We start from the raw sequence: 18,273 nt of genomic DNA on the forward strand, positions 1-18,273 counted from the left end.
TTTGAAGTAATGTCTTGGCATATGTTGGTTATACGTGGGCATTTGAGGCTGCGATTGCAAATGTAAGTAACCATGAAGATTATCTGTAGAAGACAGTACTGTCCAAACAAGCATTTGTAAAGCAAAGAAGTCTCTCCTTTGGACCTACTGGCTATGGGAATGCTTTTTGCTGATGCTATGTAGCATTGGCAAAAAAACAAAATTGCTTAGGCATGTGCTACTTTGCTTTTGCTTTTTACCAATCCAAGATGGCTAACACGACTCCGATTGGTAAATTAAAAAAGAAAATAATTTTTTCTAGTGCAAAAGCACATTTTGACAGGGGGAGCAGTATAGCAGCAAATGGCTGCAGTAGGGCCCACAAAAAAAGCTTTTTTTAAAAAGAAAATGTAAAGAACTGTGAAGGTTTGGTGAGCACCAGCAAGGCGGTGAAAGGAGCGGGTGGATGGAATCAACTGCGAGTGGGAAGGGAGAGCAACAAAGGCACTTGAGGCCTGGGGTCAAAAAGAAAAAAGGAAAAGCCAGGTAGGCGTGAGGGCAGCCATAGTTGAGCTTTAATGAAGGCAGGGGGTGCATTTGCGGGGGGAGGGCACATCAAATGAGGGAAATGGCTTGTGTTGGATGGTACACAAGACCAAAAAACATCCATAATTAAAATGGAGAAGGTCCCTTCACAGCTTTGGGCCGCGATACCTTGTCACCCGTTGAACCATTGACAACTATGGCCCAGTAGGCCGGAATAAAAGACAACTGCTGGACACTTTAACGTAAGGCACTGAGAAAAAGCAAAGATCAGCACTGCAAAACAAATGGTGGTTGATCCTACTAGGTCCTATTCCTTATTCGGTAACACGCCTGCCTTCAACCATGTTGTGTGATAACTCCTAGACAGACCTTCTCTGTTCCATCACGTGGTACGCTAAAATGGCTCCATAATTTAATAAATGTGATTGGAATATTTGGGAAAAACAAATGTACTATTCAGCACAGATTCCTCTTCAGATTTTCTTCAGCCACCGACAGAAGTCGAGAGAAATTAGATTGTATGACAATATTATTTACACACTGCGAAAATGTAACTGAGCCCTATGCAAGCAGATTTAGGGCATGGCAGAACTAGGAGGCTGCCAAGGTGCAACCAACAGGACAGGAGGGGGAAAATTAATATACAGTGTGACAGTAGTAACATTAGGTATTAGCACTTTGTTCCTAATTTGAGTCAGTGATGTGCAAAAGTGCAGCCACTCGTACTTTTTCCTGGACCCATGATCCTTAAAAATAAAGATTAACTTTTTTTTTAAACTGAAAAACAAGTGATATGAACTCAAAGGTTCACTATTTTGTCAACTAAATAATTTTGCACATAAAGTGGCTCCACGGCCTGAACCAGCGAGGGTCTCACTTCATCAAAATTATAAGTACAACTGTATTTGGACTCACCGCTGCATCAGGCTACACTGCCACCAAAGAGCCAGGATTCTGAAGGTTCTCAACCTTTACTGACGAATGAGTATACAGTTCCCCAAGGTCTAGTAGGAGGTCAGACCTAAAGAGCATACAAAAGAGAAGAAACGTCAGGAAACACGTCTGGAACATCCACAGAAAGTGTAAAATTAATCTATATCAAGGTAAAAAAAATCAAGTAAAATAGTACTCATTAAAAAAACCATAAGGAGACCTTCAAAACTGTTTCACTTGTGAATCGACAACCGCTAGTTCCTTCACCCAGCTTTTAACAAAACTCAACTTCCCTCACTCAGTCTACATTTAAAAAGTGCTACGTCCGGTAACGCCAGCGGCAACCCTCACTGATCACCAGTGCTGAATGTATTCATTGTCTAGGTTAATAAAACCATTCCTTATACAGAGCCATTGACAACCGCACCTATTTTGTAAAGCAAGAACAAGCATGGTTCTTCCTAGGTCTCGCCTATGCGGTCTGTTGTCTCAAATGCATTAAAATATACACTTAAAACTTACTCTAGGTCAGCCCCTTACTCTTGATTGGATGGCTTCCTTAACTATATAATTTCCCCGTTTTTTTTATTCAATAGTTTTCTTCCCTTTTCTTTGTTTGTCTTTCCTCTGGAGCATTTCTACGTTACTGATCCCTGAATGGATTAAGTGTATCCTACCTCTGCTTGCATTTCGGGAACTACTTTCTTTTTGTTTTACCTCTCCACGGGGTGCATGTGTTTTCTTCTACCCTTACTCGTGTGTTATTTCCCTTCTCACACATTGTCCCCGCTCCCCGTGTTGCTTGTTTCCTTACCGCACAGCTATTCCAGTGCACCACCACTGGCTTTTTTTGTCATTTTTTTTTTCAAAACCGTTTTTATTAAGAGTTCCATCAAGGTTCAGGACAGCCCTCCACAGTCAGGAGGAGACTGCCAACAACACAGACAGATAAGGGCATGGCAATGAACTCAGAGTTATACGAAAAGCACACCCCAATTCCCTCCCGACTCACCCCACCCCAACAACACCCCCCCAACGCCCCCCCATCTACCCACCCCTTATCCCACCCTAACCCAGTGCACGTGATCACAGGTCAGCAACATGAGACGGAAATCAAAGTCAGAGTCGGCTAACAGCCTAGGGCCCGGGATCCACATCAAGGGCCAGTACATCATCCATATCAGCTGGGGGAATCGAGGTCCAGACCCCTGTAGTCAGCCCACCGCTTCCAGATCTTGTAGTGTTTCCGGGGGCAACCCCTGGCCTCAAATACCGGTAATTCTAGACCCATTAAAAAGTCCAATCCCGCCTTCCACGCACTCAAGGGGGGGGCACGTTCGCTCTTCCATGCTTGGGCCAGATCACGTTTGGCCACCACCAGCCCCAACAGTAGCAGGTGTCGTTTGTAGGTATTGCCCCCAACATTTTCCAGAATATGGAGGAGACCCAGCCTAGGGGTACGGGGAACGTCCCACCCCAACACCTCTGACAGGCAGTCCCACACCCCGGCCCAGAATCGGGTTTTTTGTCATTTTTATCCCCATCCACTGCTGCTGCCCCATCGCTCAAGAGCATTGATTTGCTCTGCCTCTGCCTCCATTACTACCCTCCCCCCCTCTTAAGGGAATAGCATATGAAAAAGCATTTGCAAAGCCAAAAGGTCCAGTTTGGGAGTTAAAAGCAAACAGATTGGATTTGTCAATGTTGGTTTGTAATTGCTTTTAAAATAGTGTTTTATAAACCAGCAGACAGTAACATTTTCTAAACTCAGATCTTGAAGACCTGATACTAGAGAATAAAAACACTGAGTCACCGATACACCACTGCGAATATTCAACAAATTGTACTGCCATACATTTTTATGCAGGTGAAAATGATTTCATTTAAAAGAAAAAATATTCTCCCTGAAAAGTAGTTTCAAAATATTTTACACATATTTAAACTTTCTGCGTGCTAGTTTACTGCTACAAAAACAGAATGTATTATGTTACTTGCCAAAGTTACATTTTATTTTCATACAGCGCAGATATACTTTAGAGTTAACCGAATCCTCATAAACATCAGATGCTGCTAAGCAATTTGACATCAATCTAATAATATATTTGAAAACATGCCAGAAGCAGCAGAAGAGCAGCACCCCACGTCTCTTGGAGCAGTGCAAATAAGGAAAAATAAAATTGTATTATTTTATTTTTCCATACTGAGCCAGTTTTGGGGCAGCCTGGGCAGGGGGAGAAGTGGTTGGTGCATTTAAGTGCACTTGATGATTTGGTCAGCCGTCTTGGGCCGGCCACCAGTCATGCACACTTTGCATGTTCTCGGTCCTGTCCGAGTGCTAAACCAGGTCGCTCACACCAATCACGACACTGCTATGACGGCAGCGTCATGATTTGCTAAGGGAGTCTGGGGGCCAGTGTGCTTCCTGGGGTTTAGGACTGAGGAGAGGCGGGTCAATCAGAGGCAGGGTTTTTTTTTTTTTACCCCACCTCTCTCTCCCCTCTCCCCGCCACCCCCATCCTGTAGCAGCACCCACTGGCCAGAAGAGTCCATTTGAGCGGTCTTGAAAACAAAAAAAGTATGCAGGGCTGTCCCAGTTGTGCAAATTTCACTACATATAAATTCAGACTTAAGACTTTTTCTAACACCTGGCAAACCTGGACAGCTGAGTAAATGTTATACGACATCTTATTTGGCTCATAGCACACACTTTATTTGTTGCATTTCTTCCTCCAATTTACACATTACGAAGTTAGAAATCAAAAAGAAAAAGCGATTCAAATTGCATCCGCACGTTTCCTTTTAGATACTGCTGGGGATGTGTATTTTTGACTAGCAATCATTGGGTTACTTAACCCCACTTCAAATGTAATAGTTCACTCATTGCAGAACTGCCAAATGTTTGCTAAAGAATATCTAATCCATCTACCAATGCTGATTCAGAAGACACCAAGTAGATTTCCTTAAAATATATCATCGAATCTCTGTCAATATTCACCTTCAAACAGTAGTTTTTATAGCATGAGTGGAGTGCAGTCAATATTCTTTGGAACCCAGCAGTGCTTTGTTCCACTGGTATAATGCTGTATGCATATATTAGATACATAATTGACAAAGTCAGTGCTTCTGGTGGATAACTATCATCAAGTAAGAGCTCAGCCATTATATCTGCGGTATGTATACAGGATAACATTTAGGCTGGCACATGCCCTTGGTTAAGACCAGTAAAAGTGAACGTCTTGACAAATTAACCCCATCCGCGTAATTGGTTCTAACCCGGTATTTGTAAAGCGTGATCTAAACACCCCCTTAAGTGTCTCAAGGCGCTGGGGGCCGTCGGGAAGATTAAATGAGCTATTGCCCAGAGTCACATGGTGCTGGGCTCAGCTGCCGCCGGGGATCGAACTTGGGAGACCTGTGCTCCGGAGTCAGCCGCCCTGGCCACTGCTCCACACACTTAAGCTCCTTTGTGTAGTTCTGTTAAACGATCCACCAAGGTGGGCTTCAGTCCCTTTTACGTAGGCGTCATTACCAAAGTCTGTCACTTATGCCAAAGGCAGCAGAGTAATCTACATAGCATATAAACATGTTCATAGCTTCCCCTTTTGACACTTTGACAACGGCAATGCCAAGATCTTCTCTAGAGATGATCTTTTCCTGGATCCAAGTTGAAAGACCAGGAGGATATTTTTTTAATCTGCCCAACCAATAAGATTTTCTATCAGCAGTTAAGCAAATATTTTTGCATCTACATTCCACAGGGCGGCAAGCTGCTAGCTGTCAGGAGCTTTAAAAGATCCTGGTTTGTCGGATGTAGAGTATGTGCCTTTTCCAAGAACTGGGTGTCAAACATATTCCTGCAGCCGACAGTATAGGCGAGGCCATCATTGCTGGGGATTCGCCAGTGCAATGAACTTTGAGACTTGTTGATCAATAACTTGTAAGCGGTTCGGTGTTCCAACTCGGTCTTGCGTACTCTAACCTGCTGGGGCCCCCTTCATTCAAGCGAGTGTACTCATTCAGTAGGTGAGAGTGGTGCTATATGAACGTGTGGATGAAAAGTTTGAAGGATGACCGAGCCATGAAAAACACCATTTGTGCTGGCACCAATGATTATCGGTCAAGATTCATGGTAACTTGCATACAGACTTCCTGGACTTGGAGCACAATATTGCACTTAAGTGATCAGCTTGTGAGTGCATTGTGCAAAGCGTACCCGAGGTGCACAATTGATTTTTCTACCCAAGAGTAAGTAGTTCCTGCCTTGCAATGAGCTCTTAGAAAGTGAAGAAAGTCACAGAACTGTTAATAGCTCATATTTAATTTGCACAGGTTACTGTCCTTTGTCTCTATTGTGGCTTTTTGAAGGGACAGTGGGAGGGGTTTTTGCCACTCATTTATTTGTTGATATAGAGTCTATCCCCATTCTTGACACCTGCTTGGTCTCCAGAGTTTTTCCCTTCCTCCTAGCCGGAGCATAGCCGCAACCCGCTCCATCAAACCCAACACTTACAAATACACACATTGATGCATTGCTTATTTGAACAAATGGTAAATCGTTCACCTCATCATATGAAGGCTGGGAACGTTCGGCGCAAATCTGTTGAATACAATAAATCAATGGATGGATGAATGAATGAATGAATGGATGGATGGATGGATGGATGGATGTTTTTAGAGGAATGCATTAGTAAAATATTACAGAGCCTGTTTACTGAGATTGCTAGTTATAGGTTATGTACAATGCTCACTACCTTTACTTGGTATTTTTTCTGAGTCCAATGTTGCACGAAAGTGATTTCCATATCCTCAGGCATGTGCCAATTTATAATACACTAGACAACACAACCTCCGTGCTACTAGCCCCGTTGATGTTGTTCAGTTTGTCCCACACTCATGAATGCAATCAGCTACTACTTCTTCTACCAGTGCTTAAAATGGAAAAATAGAAGTGCAGGCACTCTGAATCATTTTGTTAATACTCTTAAAGCCACAGTAAAATGTCCAAATTTTGTCTGACTTCAAAGTATCCTTTAGCTATACCTGAGAGCTAGGGCCCCTAAAAGTACCACCATGGACTCTGCTGGAAAAAGATCAAGAACATGTGCCGTGTCCCACCAAAACTGTGGAAAGTGCCGCTATCATGTGCAGACACAGTAGGATACCTACAATAGGAAGTTTTTTTAGCATGGAACACGCGTGCCACTTAGCTATAAACTAGAAAGTAAACAAGCATTGGCAAGCCAATACGTCTGGCTTTGGCAAACTAGTGTGATAAATACAGATTTTTGTTGTAAACTTATGCTGCAGAATCAAAAAGGAAAAAAAACATGCTGGCTAAACGGGGCGTCCATATACTTGCAATAAAACATTTATTACTAAAAATAAACAATTGCATGTGTTAACTGATCTGCATGGGTGCTTCAGAGAAGATGGGTGTATTTACATCAGGTACATAAACCATTTTTTTGTTTTAATGCACACCACAAGAATATATGATTCTTAGAAAATAAAAATTGGTACTGGCATCTTTGAATAATTGTTACCTGAAGAAATGTTTAAAACAAAACAAAAAGTCTCTCTGCTGTCTAACCTCTTACCTCTCTTCTTTACTTCCCCTTCACGTCTGGATAATATTCTGGGGTTAATCCTATTCGAAGGTGCAATATATCCTTTTCTCTGGATACCACGTGCTAGTAGGAGGCACCACTCCTGTCTCACCACTGCCGCTTTCGTTACAGGGGGCGATATTGCAACTATGCAGCAAAACAGGCCCCCAGCAACACAAAACAGGCTCCAGTGGTCCAAAACCGGCCCCGACCCTGGCGGCCCACTGGTGAAACGCCTGGTGCCTGCTACGGCCAGTCCGGCCCTGATCAGAGAAGACCGGTAAGTGCTTTAGAGGACATTTAGAAAAGCACTTCAGTGTATTACGGAAGGGGCTGCGATACATCTGTGGGCGAGGAGACTGTAAGAGGAAGTGGGGGTCGAGATGTCAGTAATTGTAACCATGGCAAGGATTCGGTGTTTGAGTTCAGGAAAAGGCAGATAAGACAGCACTGAAGGATCTCCAAGTGCTGGCCATGTCCACTCAAATGAAGAGGGCCGCAAGGCTGCCAGGAGAGATGCTTTTAGTGGCGGTTTCGCAAGCTACAAAGAAACCTTCCCAGACACGACGCCCACGCTCACCGTCTGCACATTACTTTTCCTTTTAAAGCCTGAATGCCAAATAAACAACGCCAGCGACTAACACTCGATAAAAACATGAGTGGCGTGCAGTCCGAGTCCCCGCCAATTATTAAATGAATAAAAAGTCAGCGGAAACAGACAGTAAAGTAAGTAAACATCCTATGGTCAATAGTATTGGGTAACCGAACAAGTCTAGACGGGAGATTGGCATACGATACTCAAAATAAATACAAGAAGTAATATAACAGATTCGTTGTCGGTTAAGATGGGTAGACAGTGCTTCCGTCTCAGTGAATGACGATAGTGATCGTCAAAATGAATATCGGAATCGTGACATCGCTAACATACAAGTGCACGTCGCCTACCGAACATTGGTTAGTCATACTTTCTAATGTGTGTTGATCGATCCCGGGCATCACCGCCCATCTGGCTGACAAGCACTTGCTGCTGCCGTCGACAAAACGCATTTATCCTGGATGAACACAAGACAGAAAAGAAGAGGAGTGTCCACAGCGGGTGAAGCCAGGCTACTGAATGCCACCGCCTCGCCCAGTTGCCCTGCAGAGACTATTCACCTGCATGCATTCAGACAATGAGGGGCCTTCAGGCATGTCTGGCACCCCGAGGGTCTCGTTCAGACACAGGTTCCTGGAGGTGACCCACAAGATGACCAAGGATGCACAAAGGGTGAAGAGTCCACCAGAGCTCTCCATGCAGGCATGGTGGTAAAGACTGCTGGCATCTGAAAGGCTGGCGGAGCAGGGGCGTTGGACCCGGAAAATGCCAGGCAGATTGAAGCGTCCAAGTCACTCTCGAGCAGTGAGCTTCAAGGGGTTTAATGCCACTCACCCCCAGTAGGAAAGGGGAAAAAAATAATCAGTGGTCTCTCCTCAGAATGGTTCACAATTAAATTAGCAATGTTTAAATATATCTAGACTTAATCATTGCAGTTAAGTTCTCTTACCGTTTTAAATAAAAGTCATACAATACATGATTGCCAAACATACTATTCTGGTCAGTAAGGCCTTACTAATGTGTAAAAGTATCCACAGTGTGATTATTAGAATAGGGGTGGGGTTTTTGAAGAATGCTCGGAGTCCCTTCCCTTTTGACACAAGCTAGGATATAAGTGACAGAAGATGTTAGTGATGGCCATTACAGAGCGGCTTACTGCTGCTCATTTGTTTCTGCTTAACACAAAGCACTGTTATAACCATAGTGCTCGTTTTGGCCAGAGCCTGGCGCCACCCCTGGGATCCCTCGAGGCCGCCCTGGGGGTCTGCCCCCCCGCCCCCCTACCCCCCTCCCCGGTTTGAAGATCCCTGCTCTAGAGTGAACATGAGTTGAGCAGTTTGAAGAAGTTGATGAACTTCAGTGCTGCCCGGTCTATAGTGAAGTTGCAGAAAAAGATAGATATCAACTGTGGGAGTAGCACGCAGATTCAAGGATCTTTTTGCGGTCTACACTGCAGTTTTGATTCTGGGGCTGTTACCCTGCATTGTATGGAATCCCCCTGGGTGGTGCACAATATTAAGATTTGTAGCCTGAATTGCCGCTCCCTAGTGAAGCACTTTCTCGACGTCTATGAGCTGTTGCAGGATGAAGTTCCTGGTGCTCTTTTTTTTTTTTAACAGAAACCTGGTTGTCAGCCGATACGGAGGCTGAGCCGGTCTGGCACTCTCCCATGGCTTCAATATCATGACTCCTAACAGAGACTCCAGGGGTGGGGGGGGGGGGGGGGGGTATTGCAGTAATTTTGAAATCTAGTTATACCTGTACATTCACCAAAATGGCTATGGTTGGCTGGGAGTGCGCATGCTTCGGGATTTCCTTTAAAGCAGGCTTTACCCTGTCTGGACTACTGATCCATTGCCCCCCCAGGTCCCTCTAAAGAGTTTAGAACTGCACTCATAGAATCGGTCACTTCGCTGGTAATGAGATCTGCCAATTTCACTGTTCTAGGGGACCTGAACTTGCATCTGGATAGTCCTTTGGATCCGGAGAGAAGTAATTTTCTGGCTGACTTTGAGGCATGTCCGCTGTTTCAACTGGTCCAAGGTCCCACTCACTGTGCCAGCCATTTGCTGGATCCAGTTTTCTCTAATCTTTGCTCCCTCACAGATAATACCCCAGCCCCAATATGCTGGTCAGACCACTAAATGATATCTATGTTTCTCACTGGGGTAGAGCCTTCTCAAAAGGTGGCTCAGCACTCCTCCTACAGGCGCCCTTGGCATAAACTAAAGATCGAACAATTTCATGCCCGTCTGTCCACAAATGAACTTAATATACCGGATGATCCAGCCTTGGGTGACAAAGCACTGTCGGACTGGATCTGTCAACCACTGGAAGTGCATATTCCAGCCAGGTGGTCTAAGTGTCGTAACACCAAGTCCAGTCCATGGTACAGTGACAAGTTAGCCAGCTTGCGTAAAATCTGCAAAAGGTTGGAACGGGTGTGGAGACGCGATTATGACTATTGTCAAGGGGCATTATCAGGCAGCTACCAAAGTCTACCACAGGGCTATCCAGTCAGAGCGGGCAGTCTACTATGCAGCCGAGATCAAGGGCAGTAAAAATCCTGCTAAATGTATCTTTGGTATACTTAAAGATCTCAAACAGGGAGTGTTACCCCCTGCACCTCGCATTACATCAGATGAGCAATGTGAGGCTCTTGCCTCACTTTTTGTGGAAAAGGTGGAGAATATCTACAATTCTTTCTCGTCAGCTTCCCCAGTTCTAGGTTCAGCACTTAGCCCCTGCACCACCTACACTCTTGCGTCTTTTCCTTCTAGCTCGCAGGACGAGCTGCGTGTGCTATGCAGCAAGGTGAAATCAGGTTCTCCTGCTGACCCCCTTACACCAGAGCATTTAATGAACTGTTTATCCTTGCTTCTGGCCCCTCCGTGTCAGGTGATCAATCTGTCCCTGTCCAGAGCAGTTGTTCCGAGGACATGGAAACAAGCCAGGGTGACCCCCCTGTTAAAAAAGCCTTCCCTGGATACAACTAAATTGGAGAACTTTCGTCCCATATCTCTCCTGCCATTGATATCTAAGATTACGGAGTCCCATTCGGACAGGCTACTTGGAAGACAGCAACATCTTGGACATCTCCCAGAATGGCTTTCACCCTAGCCACAGCACAGAATCAGCCCTCCTGGTAGTGATTGAACATCTGAGGGCTGCATTGGATGAGGGACGTACGTCGGCACTGATTCTATTAGACCTCAGTGCCGCGTTCGATACAGTCTCCCACCAGATTCTAATGCAACAGCTGGAGGAGGCGGAGATCTTGTGGTCGACCCTTGACTGGTTTGCTTGCTTCCTTCCTCTCTGAGAGGACCTTTCAGTTGTCGGCTCCCCCTTTTTCTCACAGACTCATACCACTCAATAAGGGGTGCCACAGGGCTCAGCGTTGAGCCCTACGCTGTTTAATTTGTGTGTTCAACCTTTAGCAGCTGTGGCTAGGAGCAGAGGCCTGACACTGCTATCGTATGCTGACGATACTCAATTGGTTGCGGCACTCTCTGGCAATTCAGCTCAGGATGCCAGCATGTTTCGGAGACATTTTATGGCCATCTCTGAGTGGATGTCTGCTAATTGTTTGCAGCTCAACACTAGCAAGACTGAAATCTTGTTAGTTGGGCGGGACGGTAAGTTGTGGGGTGAAGTGGTGGCCCACTACCGTGGGCCATGTCCCCATCCCCAAACAAATAGTAAAGAATCTGGGAGTTTTGGTGGACTCCGCTCTCAGCATTCAGGCCCACAACAAGAAAGTGGCAGGGACCTGTATGGGTATTCCCCGAGGGCTTTAACCATTGCTAGGATATTGTGACCTGTCTACTCGGCAGGTCCTCATCCAGGCTGCCATCCTGTCGAAACTGGATTACGCCAACTCGCTATACTTGGGGGCTCTTGGCCTGGTCGCCCCCTCTGCCTACCTACTGCCCGCTGCCTACCTGGTTTCTCTGCCGCTGCCCCAGACGCCGCAGGGCCGCCCTCCAAGCCTCTGCCTCCTGTTTTCCCGCCGCTGCCCCAGACGCCGCAGGGCCGCCCACCAAGCCCGACTTCATTTTTCCCGCCGCTGCCAGCCCGCGGCCCCGCCCCCCCGCCAGCCGATTGGTCGGCCCGCTCCCGCCTCCCCGCAGACCTTCCCTACCGGCTCCCTTCTTATGACGCCCCCGGAGCGACCGCGCAGCGGACGCGCGCAGCGGGAGCACCGATTGAGCGCCGAAGGTGCGCCAAAGGTAAGCCCGTCTGCGCCCGTCCCGCGCCCAGTGCCAGGACCCCTGGTTCCCGCAGACACCAGCCCACCCGCCGAACCTACGACGCCGCCACCCTCAACGAACTCAACACCGGCCGTATCCCGGGATGCTACCGAGCCACCCCGAGACGAACGCACGGACCCTTCAGATGCCACGCCTGCAAGTTCCCCTGCATCCGGACCTGTCCTGCACCAAAACCCACCAAGCCGAACACCAGCAGCAACCACCTCAAGTGCATCCTCCTCAACACCCGCTCCGTCCACAGACACGCCATCGAACTCTGGAACCTCCTCGACACCACAGCCCCTGACGTCGCCTTCCTCACGGAAACCTGGATGAACGACTCCTCAGCGCCCGACATCGCCATCGCCATCCCAGAGGGTTACAAGATCACCCGAAGAGACCGCGACAACCAGACTGGAGGAGGCCTCGCCATCATCTACAGGGACACCATCCGCATCAAGACCAACACCGACGACACCCTGACAACCGCCGAACACCTGCACTTCCAGATCCACACGGACCCGAAAACCACCCTCAGAGGCACCCTGATCTACCGACCCCCGGGACCACGCACACAATTCAGCGAGGACATCGCCGACTTCATCAGCCAGCATGCCCTCCCCTCCGCCGACTACATCCTCCTGGGGGACATCAACTTCCACCTAGAGAACAACAACGCCCGCAACACCATCACCCTGCTCGACAACCTCGGTCTCAAGCAGCTGGTGTCCACCCCCACCCACCTCGCTGGACACACACTCGACGCCGTCTTCTCATCCAGCAGAGACATCACCTTCAGCCACACCACTGGACGGACCACAGCTGCGTCCACTTCACCTTCAAAAGAAAGACGATCCACCACCACCAGCAACAGGTTGCTCGAAGAAGCTGGAACAAGATCACAGCCGACCAGCTCGCCGCTTCCCTGAGCCAGCACCCTCCCGCCAGCTCAGCGAACCCCAGCCAGGCCGCCGACAACCTCACGAAGTGGATCAGCAACTGCGCGGACAAACTCGCCCCACTGAGGACCCCGCCCAGCAGACCCGGCAGCAAGAAGGCCCCATGGTTCACCGACGAACTCATGAGCTCCAAGAAGAACTGCCGAGCCCTCGAGAAAGCCTGGAGAAGGGAACCAACTCCGGACAGCATGACCACCCTCAAGCTTGCCACCCGGAAGCACCACCAACTGATCCGCGCCACCAAGAAAACTGCATTCAAGGACCGGCTGGACAACAACGCACACAACTGCAAGGAACTCTTCAACATCGTGAAAGAGCTCTCCAACCCCAACGCCGGAAACAACGACATCACCCCTTCGCAAAACCTCTGCAACTCCCTCGCCTCCTACTTCCACAACAAGATCGCGGACATACACAACAGCTTCAGCACTCAACCGACGCACGCCACGACCGAACCACCGCCCCCCACCACCACCCTCTGCGCTTGGACTCCGATCAGCACCGAAGACACCGTCGGCATGATGAACTCCATCCACTTCGGATCTCCAACCGACCCCTGCCCTCACCACGTCTTCAACAAGGCCGACGCTGTCATCGCACCCCACCTGCGGGACATCATCAACACCTCCTTCGACACCGCCACCTTCCCGGAGAGCTGGAAGCACGCCGAACTCAGCGCCCTACTCAAGAAACCTACAGCAGACCCCACCGAACTCAAGAATTACCGCCCCATCTCGCTCCTCCCGTTTCCAGCCAAAGTCATCGAGAAGACCGTCAACAAACAGCTGGCCGCCTTCCTCGAGACGAATGGATCCCTCGACCCCTCACAGTCTGGCTTCCGAGCCAACCACAGCACTGAGACCGCCCTCATCGCTGCCACCGATGACATCCGAGCCCTGATGGACAACGGAGAAACAGCGGCCCTCATCCTCCTAGACCTCTCCGCGGCATTCGACACTGTCTGCCACCGCACCCTAGTGCCGCGCCTCAGCAACGTCGGAATCCATGAGAAGGCACTGGAATGGATCATCTCCTTCCTCGACGGAAGAACACAGAGAGTCCGTCTACCACCGTACAAGTCCGAGGACACCGGAGTCATCTGCGGCGTCCCTCAAGGATCCTCGCTGAGCCCCACCCTCTTCAACGTCTACATGAGCCCCCTCGCGGCCATCGCACGCCAACACAGCCTCAACATCATCTCCTACGCTGACGACACCCAGCTGATTCTCTCCCTCACCAACGACCCCGCCACCGCCAGAGCCAACCTTCACGAAGGGATGAAAGACGTAGCTGAGTGGATGACAACCAGCCGCCTGAAACTGAACTCAGACAAGACGGAAGTTCTCATCCTGGGCTCCTCGCCCTCCGCCTGGGACGACTCCTGGTGGCCCCCCACCCTGGGCACCGCACCCAAACCGACGGACCACGCACGCAACCTGGGCTTCATCCTGGACTCCTCCCTCTCCATGATCAGACAAGTCAACGCCGTCTCCGCGTCCTGTTTTCACATCCTGCGCATGCTACGGAAGATCTTCCGGTGGATCCCCACTGAGACCAGGAAGACGGTCACCCAGGCCCTCGTTACCAGCCGACTGGACTACGGCAACGCCCTCTACGCCGGAACCACAGCCAAGCTACAGAAGAGACTCCAGCGGATCCAGAACGCCTCAGCCAGACTCATCCTCGACATCCCCCGACGCAGCCACATCTCCGGACATCTAAGAGACCTGCACTGGCTCCCCGTCAACAAAAGAATCACCTTCCGTCTCCTCACCCACGCACACAAAGCCCTACACGACCAAGGCCCGAGCTACCTCAACAACCGCCTCAACTTCTACGCTCCCAAACGCCACCTCCGATCGACCAACCACGCCCTCGCCGCCGTCCCCCGCATCCGAAGAGCGACAACAGGAGGAAGGTCCTTCTCCTACCTGGCCGCCAAGACCTGGAACTCCCTCCCGTCCGACCTGCGCCTGACCCAAGACCACCTCTCCTTCAGGAAGAAGCTCAAGACCTGGCTGTTCGAGCAGTAGCAGCACCCCCCCCCCCCCAGCGCCTTGAGACGCTCCGGGTAAGTAGTGCGCTCTATAAATGTCTTTGATTGATTGATTGATTAAAAAGTCTGAGATTCTTAGATTACAGAGAGTCTAAAATGCGGCGGCCAGAACCCTTCTTGGCCTCCCGAGGACTTGTTCCACCTCTTTTGCCATCCGCCGACTACATTGGTTGCCAGTGGCCAGACGGGTGGAATTCAAATCTCTGTGCATCGCTTTTAAGTTCTTGAAGTCCTCTTCCCCCGCCATCTTGGCCACACTGCTCTTGTCTTATATTCCCCTCGCAACCTCCCCTCAATGGGCCAATACTTGGTATGGTTTCTAGGGTGAGGAGAGCTCGGGCGGGAGGACGTGCCTTTTGCACACTGGCGGCCAAGCTTTGGAACTCTCTTCCACTGTCCATCCGTAGCCTAAATAATTATCTGGCATTCCGCAAGGCAACCAAAACCCATCTCTTCCCTTCACTTTAGGCTGTTTGTTCTTTGGTGGCCCCCCTCCCTCTCAATGTCATAAGCATTGGGACGCTCCTTTGCTGGGGCAGCTGTGCATTCTATAAGCCACATAACATAACTACTTTGGGGTGGCACTGAAAGAAATGAATCAGTTACTTGTGTTGATCTGATTACTCCAGAGCAGGTCAAACCCCATACATATTGGTAGATGTGTCACTGGGGGAACTAGGGTGTGCGTGGGACAGCACAGTGATAGTATGATTGGTTAATGGAATGATTCATCTTAGGGGAAGGCGCTTACCAGAGGAAGAAGGTTTAAATGTGGCAGCCAAGATAGTTCCATGTTCCAGGATTTTAAAGCAGACTGTATCCAAGAGGAAGGCTATACTAAAATACATTGTATGCGATAGAGCTTACTGCTGCGCGATATCATCCTGTGACATTTCAGGCAATGTACAAAGTCACGTTTTATATTTTTACACAGAAGGTGGAAGAAAGTATCTTCCTAGGTAAGGGCGAAAACAGATTACACACCAATAAGGTACTCAAGCAGTCAGGTGGAAAGCATTTTCTTTCTCCATGACAGAGGAGATTGTGGAAAGTGCAATCATGCTTAAAAGCGCTTAGAAAGACTCACTTAGGGACAGGTACAAATAGAAGAGGTAATAAGTGGTGTTAGTATATGATGGTTCTAAATAATTTTTACTCTGGTTCCGCTCTACTCCCCCAATGAGCTCATACAGGACATAAGTGGTTATAACTAGTTTTTATATCGAGGGAGACGGATATAATGTTACTTTAAATTGGCACACGGGTGAGGGACATCGAGATGGGATTATAGGACGCAAAAGAATTAATGGTGGCCACGTACTGAGTGACAATTGGGTTTTTGGGCATGGACATGCAAAAAGTAGATCTGTTAATCTATTATGTAGAAACTACGGGGGAGAGTCCCCTCTCATAACTTGAGTCTCTTCAAATATGTGCTTACTCCTACTGTGAGTTGACTAAAAAGTAATATTCACCTTCATGTTCTCAGTTGAGATTGTGGTTTTATGTTCTGCATCAAAACCATTTGATTTCAAGCTCAGATCGGACTCCCACAGGAGCAGGCTTGTACTTCAACATTTCAGAGATCAGTTGGATTAACTTTTGTGAAAGTGCCAACTCCATTACAAAATCACACACAGCAAAAGGACAGTGGTGGAACATCCTGAAAGAAGGGGCTAATAAACTGGCTGATGCAGGTTTATCCAGCATCAAGTCATGCAAGTTATCACTGTTCTCAAACAAATGTTTGTTTCGAACCCAAAGTCGCCATGAGCAGACCTGGCTGGAATTGCAGAGGCTGAAGCATGAGAAAACCTTTAGAAAGGAATAAACTACATGGAATTCGGTCTCTTTACACCACTCTCACACAACTGCCCATTCTAGGACACACCTTCATACTAAGCCTCAAAGCTAGAATCCGAAAGGTCACCCGAGATATAAGATGAATTAGTAAATCCCATCACCTCCTCCAGCAGCGGATCCTCTTTACACTTTAAGAAGAAATCAACAGTAGATGGAATAACCATCATCCCACAAACTGACCATGCAAACTCGATCTGTCTCTGCTCACATACACGATCTCTTCTGATTAAGAGAAGGACAAGACAGCAGCTAGATCAGTCAATGAGCAGAAACCATGGTACCCAGTCACCTCCATCCTGGGTAATTTTCACAGCTCTGCAGGAACAAATGCATCTACTTCAAGACACTTGTTTCACTGACAAATCCATCCATAGAGACACCAGATAACCTCAATAACCTCAGCAATACATTAAGGCACAATGGCTCTTGATGTAGATACCTCGAGCAACATACAACTATTCCACATTCACAGAACATGGTTTCCTGCAGACGACAGAAGCTTCTTCACATTTTAGGGTTCCAGCCCACTGAACGTATGGACGTCAACATTCATTTTGAGGCACATCTCCTGGCCATAAAAATAAAACTGGGAGCACACCTGTTCAAATACCTCAATAGCACGTTATTTTCAGCCAAGAAGAACCTAGACAGGATTAAGCTCACATGATTTCCATCCACCAGGAATGTCCAATATATTTGATGGATCCGGATACACCAAGGATTTTCCAGATTAGAGTGATCACCTCACTATTCCATTCAACCATGTTTCTAGTCCTAAGCATTTTTTCTGTGAAAATGTAATGCATTCTTGGCATTGTAGTCTTGGTTTGCATCCACTCAATCAATTAGACTGAACACACCTGATAACGATTATGAATAACCCAGGACTAGAAACAGTGCCCATTTCATATAGACGGAGTAAAGTGGTACCTCTCATTTATATAGTCAGTGGTTAGCTGTAAATTCTAGCGTAGATTTGGCACTCATGAAAGTATAGAGAAAACAACTAACCTACACAGTATCACTAACTTACTCGCCTTAAACCCTGGACAATTAAATATTACGAGAACAGGCCAGTGTAGGGTTACATGGATAAATATTGGTACTTCTACAGTGTAAACCTAACTAGTGAGTTACAGAGCACTGTACAAACAGTGGGGATGGGGCAAAGGAAAGAACTATCATCTATCAGACAAGGGGGGCATAACTGTATTTTAGCTTGCATAGAAAAGCGAAGGACAGACCTATACTACCATTAATTACGCTGAACTTTGTTTGACAGAAATTGCTAAAGGGTGCGGGCGAAAAAGACAAAAGCAGGCCCACAGCATTTTTGCTGAAAAGCTAGCATTCTTCAGCACTGGAAAATCCAATTTGATTTGAAGGACAAAAAGTACTGACTCCCATTCATAAGCTCCATTTACCTGTTTATCCACCCTTGGATCCCATGTACTACCTCTTGTACAGCACCTCAAATCTTGCC

The 18,273-nt window shown here is 47.8% G+C and overlaps 1 protein-coding gene across 3 annotated transcripts in view; it reads right to left on the reverse strand.

The window, feature by feature from the left end:
* LOC144763659 (N-acetyllactosaminide beta-1,3-N-acetylglucosaminyltransferase 2-like) overlaps positions 1-18,273 on the reverse strand; it is a 136,272-nt gene that overhangs the window by 64,603 nt on the left and 53,396 nt on the right. For 2 of the 3 annotated variants that reach the window (XM_078649469.1, XM_078649470.1), the window contains exon 2: positions 1,441-1,546. The exons of the other annotated variant lie outside the window; for it this stretch is intronic. The gene's annotated coding sequence lies outside the window, so the exon portion shown is untranslated. The remainder of the gene's footprint in view (positions 1-1,440; positions 1,547-18,273) is intronic. 3 annotated transcript variants of the gene reach the window in all.

This window comes from Lissotriton helveticus, chromosome 6 (genome assembly GCF_964261635.1).
Source record: "Lissotriton helveticus chromosome 6, aLisHel1.1, whole genome shotgun sequence".
Lineage (NCBI taxonomy): Eukaryota > Metazoa > Chordata > Amphibia > Caudata > Salamandridae > Lissotriton > Lissotriton helveticus.